This window comes from Protopterus annectens, chromosome 12.part0, assembly GCF_019279795.1.
Source record: "Protopterus annectens isolate FY-2018-M chromosome 12.part0, PAN1.0, whole genome shotgun sequence".
Classification (NCBI taxonomy): Eukaryota; Metazoa; Chordata; order Ceratodontiformes; family Protopteridae; genus Protopterus; species Protopterus annectens.
In genome coordinates, this window is record NC_056746.1 from 1,084,088,993 (window position 1) to 1,084,102,188 (window position 13,196).

The 13,196-nt window shown below is 35.6% G+C and overlaps 1 protein-coding gene across 2 annotated transcripts in view; it reads right to left on the reverse strand.

Annotated features, from left to right (window-relative positions):
* The window catches only part of LOC122816986 (CMP-N-acetylneuraminate-beta-galactosamide-alpha-2,3-sialyltransferase 2-like), a 721,670-nt gene extending 711,478 nt beyond the window's left edge, over positions 1-10,192 (reverse strand). The window contains exon 1 of one of the 2 annotated variants that reach the window (XM_044090098.1): positions 9,945-10,192. The gene's annotated coding sequence lies outside the window, so the exon portion shown is untranslated. The remainder of the gene's footprint in view (positions 1-9,944) is intronic. The other variant, XM_044090099.1, reaches the window with a different exon arrangement.
* Between the last annotated feature and the right edge of the window lie 3,004 nt (positions 10,193-13,196).

Genomic DNA, 13,196 nt, shown 5'->3' on the forward strand with positions numbered 1-13,196 from the left:
AGACAAATAAATAAATAAATGATCTTTCCATTAACTGGGAAATCTATAGCACCTCAAATAAATATGCACAAAGATTCCAGGACTTCATTAATGCTAGCACATTAAGCCAACTAGTTAAAACCCCAACTAGGGCTTCAAAAATATTGGACCTTATAGAACTACATCTTCCATTGTCTGGAGACTTTATACATGGAAATTTTTACATAGATCTTTTTATACACCTTTGATGATGAATAAAATTAATAATAAAGATAATCTATGTAAGAGATGTAATGTAGAAATTAATGCTGACTGGGCTCATATGTTTTATGACTGTATGAAGTTGAAAGAATACTGGAAGTCAATTAATGAATTTTTGCAGGCTCTTTTTACAGATAATTTCATTATTTCTAAGTCTCTTATATTATTCAACACACCTGTACCTCAATGTGTTAAAAAGATTAAGCTTCCCTTGTTATGGTCTATCCTAGCAGTGGCTAGGAAAATAATAACTAGAAATTGGATTTCAGATACACCTCCTTCGTTCAATGAATTTAAAAATGTTATGAATATAATGTGTCATATGGAAATAAGCACAATTAGAATGAGAACAACTAGAAAAACATCACATTTTATTGTATGGGATAATTTACAAAATTTGTTAAAAAAATTCTAATTTCAATAGCACAGTATTTTAGTTTAATTAATTGATCTGATTGTAGTGGATGTCTTTGTAAATACTTTAGTTGTTTTGTTGAATATTATAATAATACCTATTTTTAATTATTTGTATAAAATTGTTATGATATTTCTCTTATATGTTAAAACAATAAACTTGTTTTGAAAAAAAAAAAAATATTGGACCTGATTCTCACCAATATAGCCATCCTATGCTTAACACCTACAGTTACCATATAACTGGCCAAATCTGATCACTATCTCTGTGAGGGTAAAGCCTGACATCATAAAATCCTTCTGTCTTTAAAGACTACTCTAAGGCAAACTTAATCCAGCTATCTGATGACTTGATAAAATTTGAATGCGCTCCTCACCTTGATGGCCCCATTTTGCATACTGTCACATTTACAAAAAATTTCTATACCCACCTCAAAGCATGCATTGAGGCGTCAGTACCCATATGTCATTAATACAATACTAGATTCAGGAATGCCCCCTATGATGGAACCCTAGTATAAACAAACTATACAATAAAAGGAAGAAATTCATAGCCCATAAAAGCAAACTTAATATCCCCAAAGTCCCGAGATGAACTAAAAAAAAAAAAAGAATGAAGAATTCAGAAAAAAAATCTTCTACAAGTAAGAATGAATTGAGACTTGCCACCTCTGCTAAGGACAACCATAAAGCCTTCTTCAACTATGTCAGAAACATTAGAGGTAATGTTCAGCAATGCTCAGAGCTAATATACAACAGCAACACTTACTTATCTCCTGAGTATATAGCCAACTTATTAGATGACAGCTTCAGCTCCAACTTTACTCCCCTATCGCTCCCTAACTTTCCCCATCTAATTAGCAGACCCACACCGTCCCTTCTGATCACACCTACATAAATCATGTCTGCTCTTTCCAAGACCAACATCACTAGCTCCATGGATCCTGATAATGTTCCAAGGTGCCTTTTGCAAATACCAGACACTGTCCGGTAGACTCCTTACTAAGTTTATTCAACCTTTGCCTCTCCAGTGGATTTGTACTAGAGAAATGGGGGGGGGGATCTGCTACTGATCCACAAAACTATAGGCCTATAAGCCTCACAAGCCTTATCAGCAAAGGAATAGAGTGCATTATTAAGGAACTTAGTAATGAGGACAAAGGCAGTCGACAAGCCAGTTTGGCTTTGCTAAAGCAGACCATTACTCCTAAACCTGATGAGCTTTTTTGAACAAGTCACTGATACATTAGAATTAGGCAAATTAGGTTACACTGCTTATCCAGACCTAGCCAAAACATTTTATACTATCCTACATTCCTGCATTATCAATAAGCTACTCAAACTAAATGTAACTGCCTATGTTACCTGTCAGATAGCAAACTGGCTAACAGACAGAATCCAGTCTATTAGTGTAGGAGGTGCACTCCCTTCAAAAAGAGTAGTTACTGGTAGTGTCCCCCAGAGACTGATCCTAAAACCACTTCTCTTTGATATCTACTTCTCTGATGCCAAGGCTGACAGCCAGAGCCTGTGGCTGATCAGATTTGTAAATGACTGCAAACCTGAAGCAGTCATTAACTCCCCATCTGGCTTCCAGATTCTTCTGGAGGGAATAATATGCACCAGTAAGTGGGGCCTGCACCACTCCCTAAAACTAAATGCCAAGAAATGCAGCATTGTGCCCTTTGGCAAAACTGAATAATCATGCACGTACCTCATAAGTGACACCCCTTTGAAAGTTGGCTCAGTCATTACATGGGCATTTTCATTGACAGTGAACTATCCTTAGATCATCATGTATCCACGTCCATAAGGAAATCCTTTCACCTAGTCAGACTAGTCACCAGAGGTATGTCTTCCAGATATAAGCAAGTTATCACCTCTCTCTATGCCTCCCTCATTAGGCCCATTATAGAGTATGATGACCCCTTTGCTATGTACTTGTCTAAATATATGACCCAGCCTGAGAGTATAGCATTTCTTCATTAAGATAATCAAGTGTATGTTTTCCTTAAGCTACACAGACCACATTAAACTGCTCTCTCTCTCTCTCTCTCTTCTTTTTCCTATAGACTCTTGAGAGGTAACCCTGGTCTAGCCCAGAAAGCCTATATGGCTCCAGGCCCATGCAACCTTCTGCACATCCACAAAACTAATAACACCCTAAATACGCACTCAAGAGATCTTAACTCCACTGAAACATAAATAGGACCTGCTGACAAGGCTGACATATATCCCAGAGAATTCCTCTTTTATGAAACAGACCTCTTTGGGATGTAACACAAAGTAGCTACCTGACCCTCTTTAAGCATAACTTGGATGAATGGATGGACATTTGAAGATACACCCAGATCTGGCCCCACAAACTCTCATTGAAAAGGGGTCAAAACTACACATAAATTGGTCATATCAATAGGTGCCTACAATTAATCTATTGCAGCTAGGCTACAAATGGTGCTGTAGATCAACGGCTTAATATTTACCATTGAACCTATTCAGCCATCATCGATTCGGTTTTGGAGGAAGATATAATCTGCTCGTGTGTGTGTGTTTGTGTGTGTGTGTGTGTGTGTGTGTGTGTGTGTGTGTGTGTGTGTGTGTGTGTGTGTGTGTGTGTGTGTGTGTGTGTGTGTGTGTTGAGAGTATGAAAGATTAAGTAGCCATAGTCCAAGTTTTTTTTTTTTTTTTTTTTTTTTACAGATGGTGGGTAGAACACTAATGGAGATTAAGCATAGGGTAGACTTACAGGCACAAAATTTGCACATATGCATTAGGAGGGGTGAGTAGATGGTAACAGTAATAGAAACAGCTGTGTGGGGTACAAGCAGTAAAAGAGCTAGCCAACTTCAAACTGCAGGAAAACAACAATAACTTCTCATTCACTAACCCTGCATATGCCTTCTTAGGTCCCCAAATGTCAGGCATAAAGAGTTCTGGTTAAAAATACTAAAGCTGCTACAATAGCAGTTACATGCTCATGCTTTGGACAATATGAGGTACAAAATTTACCACAACTTTGGTCTCCAGTCTTAATTTACTTATTTAGTATTTGCATTAATCATTTGCCTTAATCTATGTGATTACTGAAAATAGTTGGCAATAGCAACTGAGTATTGAAATCTGCATAAAAATCCCATCTGTTAGTCATACCTACTTGTACTCATAGGTGTTGTGTGTCTTATTTGGTGGCTTTTCTATTTGTAATGTATTTCTCAATTAGCATGTGCATTTAATTATCGTCTGCTTAGAATGTGACTGAAATAGCTCTTGTTGGATGAGTCCACTGCTCCAGTTAACAAGTATAGGTAATTAATTAGTTAGTTAATTAATTAATTAATTAATTAATTAATTAATTAATTAATTAATTGCAACATAGAAACAATACTAGGTGAGGGATCACAGGAGCCATAAGATACTTAGCTTTCGACACCGTTAAGTGAACACACACTTACAAGGTTTTGTCGCCCTTTACAAGCACCTACTATTGCTCTCCTTCCAAATCGAGAAGGGCCATGCACAATTACCCTGGTGTAAATAAACAAGTAAATATATAAACCAGCAAACCAAGGCCAGAATGGATGTGGGAGCTACTCCAACAAGCATTTACAGCATTATAACTCTACTTAAATATCAAAAGTAAATGTTACTGGAGAGGCTCAAAGTTGCATCCTCTGTAACCTCATCTAGACAAAAACTTAAGCCGGATAAAGACAGAAATGTACAAGTGTGACAAACTGCATTTGATTAATAAACTGCAGGGCACTAATAACTCCTAGTGCGTGTGTGTGTGTGTGTGTGTGTGTGTGTGTGTGTGTGTGTGTGTGTGTGTGTGTGTGTGTGTGTAATGCATTTACATAGGATCTTTTTTCTGAATGACACAAAAAAATTATGCCCACCCAGTGAATCAGAAAAACATTTTAATATTTTTAGCTGTAACTGTTAACTGGTTGATATAAGAACCCTAAGCCTAACTCTAAAAATTGAACCCTAACTCAAAACTCAGAATCTAATCCTAACCCTAAACTCCAACTCTAGCCCAAAAATTCTAACTCTTACTTTAATCCTAAAACCCAACCATAAAACTCTAACCCTGACCTTAACCCTAAACCCTATCCTAGCCCAAAATTTGTAATCCTAACCATAAAAATCTAGCACTAACACCAAATTTCTAATGATAACCCTAAGCATAAAATGCTAACCTTAGAATCCCAGCTCTAACCCTAAACTTAATATTCTAAATTTAACACTAACACTAAACTCTAACTATAACAGCAAAACCACCCCATCTCTAACTATGTGTCAGTCCTGATTGTAACTCACAGTTATGCTACTTTTGTAGAGGAATTTCCTGGCCAGTAGGAGGATTAGCAGCCAACCTCTACTGTAAAAAAAAGGCTTAAGATATGTAGCATCTAATATTAATAATTATATTAAATATTAGACATAACTTTATTTATAATGAATAGTTTAACAATTATAGATGTAAGGTGGAAAGAATAAGTATATATAATTATTGCACTTTAGGCATATGTTACAAATAAATAAAGAAAAAACTATGTTTCAGAAATTGGGGTATTATGATTGCAGGGGATTTTAATTGTGAATTGGGAAGAAAGAAAAAAGGTGGGGGTATTAATAAAATGTTAGAGGTAATTAGATATGGCAAATTTAGTATATGGAGATCAAATAGATGGACATACAGTAGAGGGGAGGAAAAAAGAAACAGAATATTTCTTGATATCTTCAGGGTTAGAGACAGCAGAAGGTGTAATAAAAACAGGGCTTTCAAATCATGTTGCCATTTGGTTAGAGAGTAAGCATAAATAAGAATATATAAAAATAGGAAAAGGAATAAAGAAAATTAATGAAAAATTGGGATGTAAAAGCTAAAATTATAGTAATGGAACAATGGAATGATCACATCGGTATGACAGAAGTCTGTAAAAATTGATCTAAATGGTGAATAGTATTTAAAAAAAATATAAGAAATTTTACATAGAGTGATAATTAGATAATAGGAGGGAAACACGAAGAAATTATGTTAAGTTAAGTAATGAGGCAGTTAATATAGAAATGACAAAGAATATTTTGTTAAAAAACAAATATGCAAGATGAACCAAAAGAAAATTAAACACAGTATATAAATTCAGATATTTTTTGCAAGGAAGAAAGGAAGACGTGGCTCCATATTTAAATAAAATGATTACGGAGGAGAATCGTATAATGACAAAAATTGAAGGTGTAGCGAGGAAATGCAGAGTAAACAAGAAAAAATAATAGAAATGGTGGCAGAGTATATAAAAGAAATGTCTAAATAAAAAAGAAAGAAGCAGTGGAAGGTAAAGATGCTTTCAGAACAGGATAATAAGGGATTATGAAGAGGAATTTGGTTAATAGAAATGAACAGAATATTAGCATCAATCAATACAGAATCATCAGGAGGACCTGATGGAATAGAATATCAAATGCATTTTGGAAGTATTGAATGAATTGTTAAAAGAAGGATTTACGGATAAAGAATTATACAGTGGGATTTTAAAGTTTATATGGAAAAAGGGGACAAAAGAGAAATACAAAACTGGAGATCAGTAGTATTAAATAATATGGACTATAAAATTTATATGAAAATTATGAGGAAAAGAATGGAAGGTATCATAACATAATAGAGGAAATGATACATAGTATCAAAGGGAAAGGAAGTCAGGAGTTATTAATGACAGTTAGAGAATTATTAGATGATTGCATATACAAGGAAGAACAAATGAAAATAATGATAGATGACCTGAGAAAGGCTTTTGATTCTATATAACATGAAATCTTATGAGAAATATTTCAGTCTTACAATATTAGTCTTAAGGTAAAAAACATGTGCTACTGCCTATAAATATATCAAAATAAAGGTCTTATTAGATGTCTGGTTAAGTCAGGAGATAAGTGTTAAGAGGGATATAAGACAAGGGTGTCCATTAAGTAGCTTCATTTTTGTACTGGCAATGAATGTGATATTAACTTGTATAAATCAAGATATGAAGAAAGAAGCACATGTTACAAACGAGAATTTTAAATTAACTATTATGTTAGCCTATGCAGACGACATCATACTTGTTACAAAAAAATGTGAAAGGAATGATAATAGTATTGAACTATTTAAATGAATGTTTAAATGCCACAGACTTCTATTTAAGCAGAGAAAAGCATTAAGGTTTGGGGTATAATGAGATGATATGAGAAATTGAATTTAATATGGAAGAAATAACAGTTTTGGAAATACACTTTGGAAAACAAGAAATAAGAAAATTAAAATTACAATGGAAAAAGATAACAGAGAAAATGAGAAGCACAAGTATGTTTTGTAGAACTTTTAGGTTATTGTTTCAGAAAAGGTTTATTTAATGAATTCAATATTAATGGCAAAAATGGCATACCTAGCTAGTATATTTGGTTTACAGTCAGAATATTAAAAATAGGTTTGTATTCTCGTATTCTCATTTATATGGAGTTCCAGGCTTAACCTTGCTAAAACAGGGACTTTATATGCTGGGAAAAAAGAAGGAGGTTTAGGACTTCTCAATCCTGTGGTACCTGCAGTTTTGTTGAATCTGTATAAAGTTCTTAAGAGGCTGAATGATAATAATGATGAATTACTAACTAGAATATTAAAACAAAAAGATGAGAAAGAGTGGAGGCTGGTACTAAGTTTTAAAAGAGCAAGAGAGTGCATAAATGGTGAACTGCAGCTTTATCAGGAAAATATATTATTATAGAAAATAAAGATAGAGAATATCAAAAATGAAAGAAAATATGGTATAAAATGTTATAAGTAATTATTATTATGCATACCCTTTGGAGAGATTTACAGGATGAGAAAATCAAAGGTATAAAAGCAAGAACAGAAAAAGTTAAGAATATGGTAGAATACAAACAGTTTTTGTGGAGATTGACTATAAACAAATTAGCAGCACATGCCAAAATGCCTTGTAAAAAACAGGAAGAAAGAACCAATACTTACTGTAAATAAACTGAAACAGCAAAGCATGTATTTCTGAATTGTAAAAGAGTTGTAAAGTTATGGAAAATATTAGGTGAATTAAAATACTTTGATGATATCGGGGGTGTGGTTGATGTAAACATGAACATTATTGAGTACATTTTTTTATGAAAATAGAAACATGGAATATATATATAAAAGATGGATAAAATGTTTAATGTACTATGGACTATCTGGAATCAAAGAGTGAAAGAAATAATGTTTAACAGGAAATGGGACTTGGCAGCAATGCTGGAAAAAATAAGATTTTGGCTTCGGAAAAGGGGCTGGGAGTCAAAAACTTAACTAGAATATTGAAGTTATGTACAAATGGAAGATTTAAGTGTGTATATTGAAAAATATAATGTACCTAATACTGTAAATAGTATAACTATTGTAAATATTATGTAAATATTGTAAATATGCTTAAAATAAAAGACCCCTACTCTTTTCGATAGGAGCTGTGCGATCTTTTACATCCACCTGAGCTACCACCAACATAAGTAGATAGGATCTCGGTTTATCATCTCATTCAAAGAACTACACATTCAGGAGTGTAGCACCCCCTTATGCTGCATTGCAGTAACAGAAATGTACCCACCTGGTGTGTGAGTAGAACCAACAGCCTTCTAAACCAAAGGTAAATGTGCTACCTGTTGAACCACTAATGCTGTGAATTACAGGAAGTATATAATCTTTAAACCCAGCAAGTACATCTGCAGACCTCTGTCTGAAGATTCTTTTTCCTATTATACCACAGCCTGATACAGTCGCAAATGGTTTAATAAAGCATATTCAATCAGCTATTTGCAAACTTAGTTACTTTCAGTATTACATGTTATACTGATAAGGTATTAGATAATAGATCCAGTGATACAAATTATAAATACTTCCTTATGCCTGAATTTGATAAATGCCCCCCATCTGAGTAATTTAGACAGTTTCATTAAAGACCTCAATATTTAATCTCAGCGAGGGAGGAGGTACTCAGGAAGGCACTAACGTGAATGCTCTCCTTTGATTGTAATGGGCCTTAAGATCATATAAATTTAATGGAAAGACTCCCAAATGTGAAATAAGTACTATGTTTTCTCACCAAATGATCAGCGACATACCAATGATTTTCTTGTTAGTGATAACTGCATCATATTATTCCAGAGAATGTACCTACCACAGGCTCAACATACACAATTAAAAATGCTTTTTGCTTTCTGTAATCCATTGTTTTTACTTCAGTCCCCATTTTTGTGGGGAGGAGGGTGATCATTGACATTAATTGTCCCATCTCTCTTCCACAACAGACTGTGGTGCTGAATTTCTTTCTTGATCCACTTATTCCCCACCCCCTCCACCTCCATTTTCTCTATAGCTACATGCATGCTCCCACATCCATAACTGGGCAACTGTAAAATAGCATTTCCTTACACCTTTGGTAGATAAGTAGCAGGCACCAAGGCAATTCCTGTAGTTCGTGGGTCTGCAGCCATCATCATCATAGCCACATGGATTACTAACCATCGGAGCTTGAACTTCCCCTCACTTGCTGGCCTTTGACTCTGGGCTTTTTAGAGGAGCCCATATCGCCAGTGCTATAGATCAGAACACTGTTGTGCTAATAAGCCATTATTGTAGTCCACATTTATTTGAAAAATGAGTCTGTACTATATCAGTAGACAATGCATTATTTTACCATGTGAACATTTAATACAACTCCAATACCCAAACCTAGCCATCAAGAAAAGTGACTATGTGTTGGACAACCCTAACTCTGCTAATAAAAAGTCAAGATGCGTAACAAACTGTTGCTTTGTTGCTACTGCCAGTCAATTTAAAACACTCTGATATTCTCTTTTCCTTTGGCTTTCACTTTCTAATGTGGTGAGCAAGGTATTAATTCAAGTTACTGCCTTAATAACAGAAAGGAATGTGCTGGTGCTTTCACTGTAGCAGCGTTCCAGCTTACCTGTTATATACTTTCATGCTTAAGTGCATCCCCCTGTCATGGCTGTTAATTGAGTTTTTATTTTCACTGAATCGTCCATTGACAAAACGGGTTTTAGCAAAAGGTATTACGGTTGTTCTCTATATGTCTACAGATTAGCAGCATGAATACGTTGTGACTGTTGTTAAACCTCTTTTATAAACTGAATGATTATAGATATATGAAAAATATATTCACATTTAAATATATTCTTTAGTTTGCTGGCTAAATGCTACCTCTACCTTACAAATTTAAAAGTAATAATATATCAAAATAACATACCTTTGTCTGTGAGCAGTCAATGCAGAAGGCTGAAGGATGGCTCACAAAAGACTGAAGCAGCTTGAAGCAACTTGTTTTAATATGTGGTCAGAGCATTTCTTTACGTAACAGCTTACTGAAACAATACTTGTTTTGTTGAGACTTGTCTATCTGATAAAAGGGAAAAAGTACATCCCAAGGAATGTGCTTTTTATTTATTTATTTTAAATTTACTTCCATGATAAAACGTAGGTAAGGTCTGCAGGGGCTGATAGAATTATTAAAACAGATAATTTTACTCTAATAGTATAATACATGCTTTCATTTCCTTGGCCTCCTCCACTGATTTCTCTTGGCACAGTAAGCTTTTGTACTCATCCCACCCCCACCAAAAAAGGAATTCAGGAACATTCCTATTATGGGATTGCTAGACAGGTACTAGCACAGAGTGGCTGTCTGCTGTGAGTTACAAAAGCTATGAGCAGCACAGACAACAAACAATGAGATCCCAATATCCCAAGACCTTTGCTTAGGTATCATGCAAAAAAAAATATATATATATATATGCATAGATATATATATATATATATATATATATATATATATATATATATATATATATATATACACACACACACACACACACACACACACACACACACACACACACACACACATACACACACACACACACACACACACACACACATATATATATGTACACATAAATGTTAAGCAAGCTTCCTTCCATTGTGATGTACATGATATTACTTGTCAAATGACTGAAAAAAACAGCTATCCACTCTGTACAGCTTCAAAAGCAAGGCAGACAGTTTTAAGTGACTTTTACCTGTATTATGATAGCTAATCAAATTGAATTACATTATTTAAAGCTCTCCTAAGTACTTAGTGGACAGTGTCAGAACCCCACTGTGGTTTCTGATGGATTAGTTCTTGAGTTCAGGGTGCCAAATAGCCAGCTCAGCAGAGAGGATAAGTCCATTAAAATCATTTGCGCAATCATCTAAGGGAAAAACAGTGTTTGCTTATGAATTGCATGCTGCCAGCTACATATGCTAGGTTTATGTACACACTCAGGATCAATATAAATGTTGGGCAACACAAACAAAAGAGCAAAGAAATAGTTGCTAAGCAGGAAAAGTGAATGAATGAATAAAGTAGCGAAATAACATTGTTTACCTAGCCAAGGGCAGCAGTACAGTCACTAGACTGCTTTTTAGTACAACATTTTAGTCTAACTAAAGAAAGATGTGATTAGGTATAGTATTGTCATATTAATACAATGCAAACTGTCTGTATATTGTAGGAGATTTTTTATCAGGTTATACGGTACTGTTTTCAGGTTCCCTGAAATGCTATTTGCATTACCTGTGATGAGTAACTTTGGAACCAGCCAGAAAAGGGAAAAAAAAGATAACTTCATGCCTAAGTCATACCAACAAGAAAGTTGGTCACCAGTGCCAGAATTAAAAAAAAATAGTTATAATAGCAGTCCCAAAATAATGAAAAAAGAAACACATACATGAAAATGCTAGCACATCTCATTTAGTGAGAACATTGCAAGCCATATTGGCTCCATATTCCCACTACATGCTTTGAATGCAGCCATTAGAAAAATGGATAGGCACAGCCAATCATTTCAACATGTCCTAGCAATATTACAGCAGTCAGCCTACATGGAAATACAAGTGTGGGACAATTTTTATTTTTATTTTTAATATAAAAAATAAAATTCCAGTTCTGTGTAAGCCAGTCAACAGGAAACATTTAGGAAAACAGTGAGACTGTGCTCCTATAACAAGTGCCAAATCACTGTTGTGCATGTAAGGCACAATAGAACAGTAAAACAATACAATAATATCAGTGAAACTATAAACAGAATCAAGAAGTCAGATGCTTTGCAAATATCTAAAGACAACACCTTCTGCAATTAATTGATTTTTTGCATTATACCCAAGCTTCCTCATTATATTTCCTTGGATAACACACTGATGTTAGGCACAGTTCAGTGTCCCTGCTTTCTTTGGTACACATATTTTAGTTAAATAATACTGAAACTTTGGAGAGATTTGCCAGGTGTATATGTAATTAAAATGACCACACCTTGCTGGATAGATTATAAGCAGATCTTTAAGTATGAAACAACTAGATTTTTTCCATGTGTTTTTTCCTTTTTCCTTATCAGCTATGACCATTGTTTCCCCGTCATACATATCCTCCATTAAAAGACCTGGCTTTGGGGGGGGGGTTGGCTGCCAAACAGCCAACCTCAGCAATGCTTTGTGCCTTCACTGGCACTCTTGCAGAGATGGTATACATATTTATGCTTAACCTATCCAGTGGGTAGGGGTATGGATGACTTGCATCACCATCGGGGATCACAATGTCCACTCTAATGTGGCTGCATTGATCCATCTGCTTGCAATGAGAGGTAATGCTGAAGAAATTTGGTGGACAAATGCCTGCCCCTGGGACTGCTTATTTCAGTGATACCTCACCTTTGAGAGACTGTGACACTGGATAGTCTCAGGCTGCCTCCACTTATCCCAGGATTGGTACTCCTATCCTTCCCTGCCAACCCCATCAAGTACTACAGCTGGTACCTTATCAGACAAATCATCAGCTTCAGTTAGCTGGTGAGGATTCATTAGTAATTCCCAGGATGTGCTTACAGACTTCTGGAAGGCAACTGTTCACTTACCATGCTCATGTCCTGTGGAACTCATTGCACAATCAGCTCCAGATGTGTTCAGTGAAAGCTTATGTTAAAAGGTTGTGACACCCGCGCACTGGCCCAGTAATCAAGGAGCCTCAATGCTCACCACTAGCACCAGTGAGTGGCACGCACATTGGGAAGAATAACAAGTACACACACAGTAAAGTACAATTTCCCTTAAGAGCACACAGAGATCATACTCAGTCTGGGACTAGTTTCTCCCTTTCTGTCCAGATCCCCAATAAGACTCCTCTCTGGCACAGCTATAGGGTCCAGATCTCAGCCTAGTGGTCAAGCTAAAACCTCCAGCACTCTCTCTGTCAAACCCGTGCTTTTTGTCCCTGCCCAAGTAGCTCACACACACACACACACACACACACACACACACACACACACACACACACACACACACTTTATGATATGAGTTATATACAAACACACAGACACTCCTGGGGAAGGCTGGTACAGGTTCTCCAGCTATGCCCCTTCCTGCCAGGCTATAAGGTAGTAATCCACTGCCACCAACCACTAATATC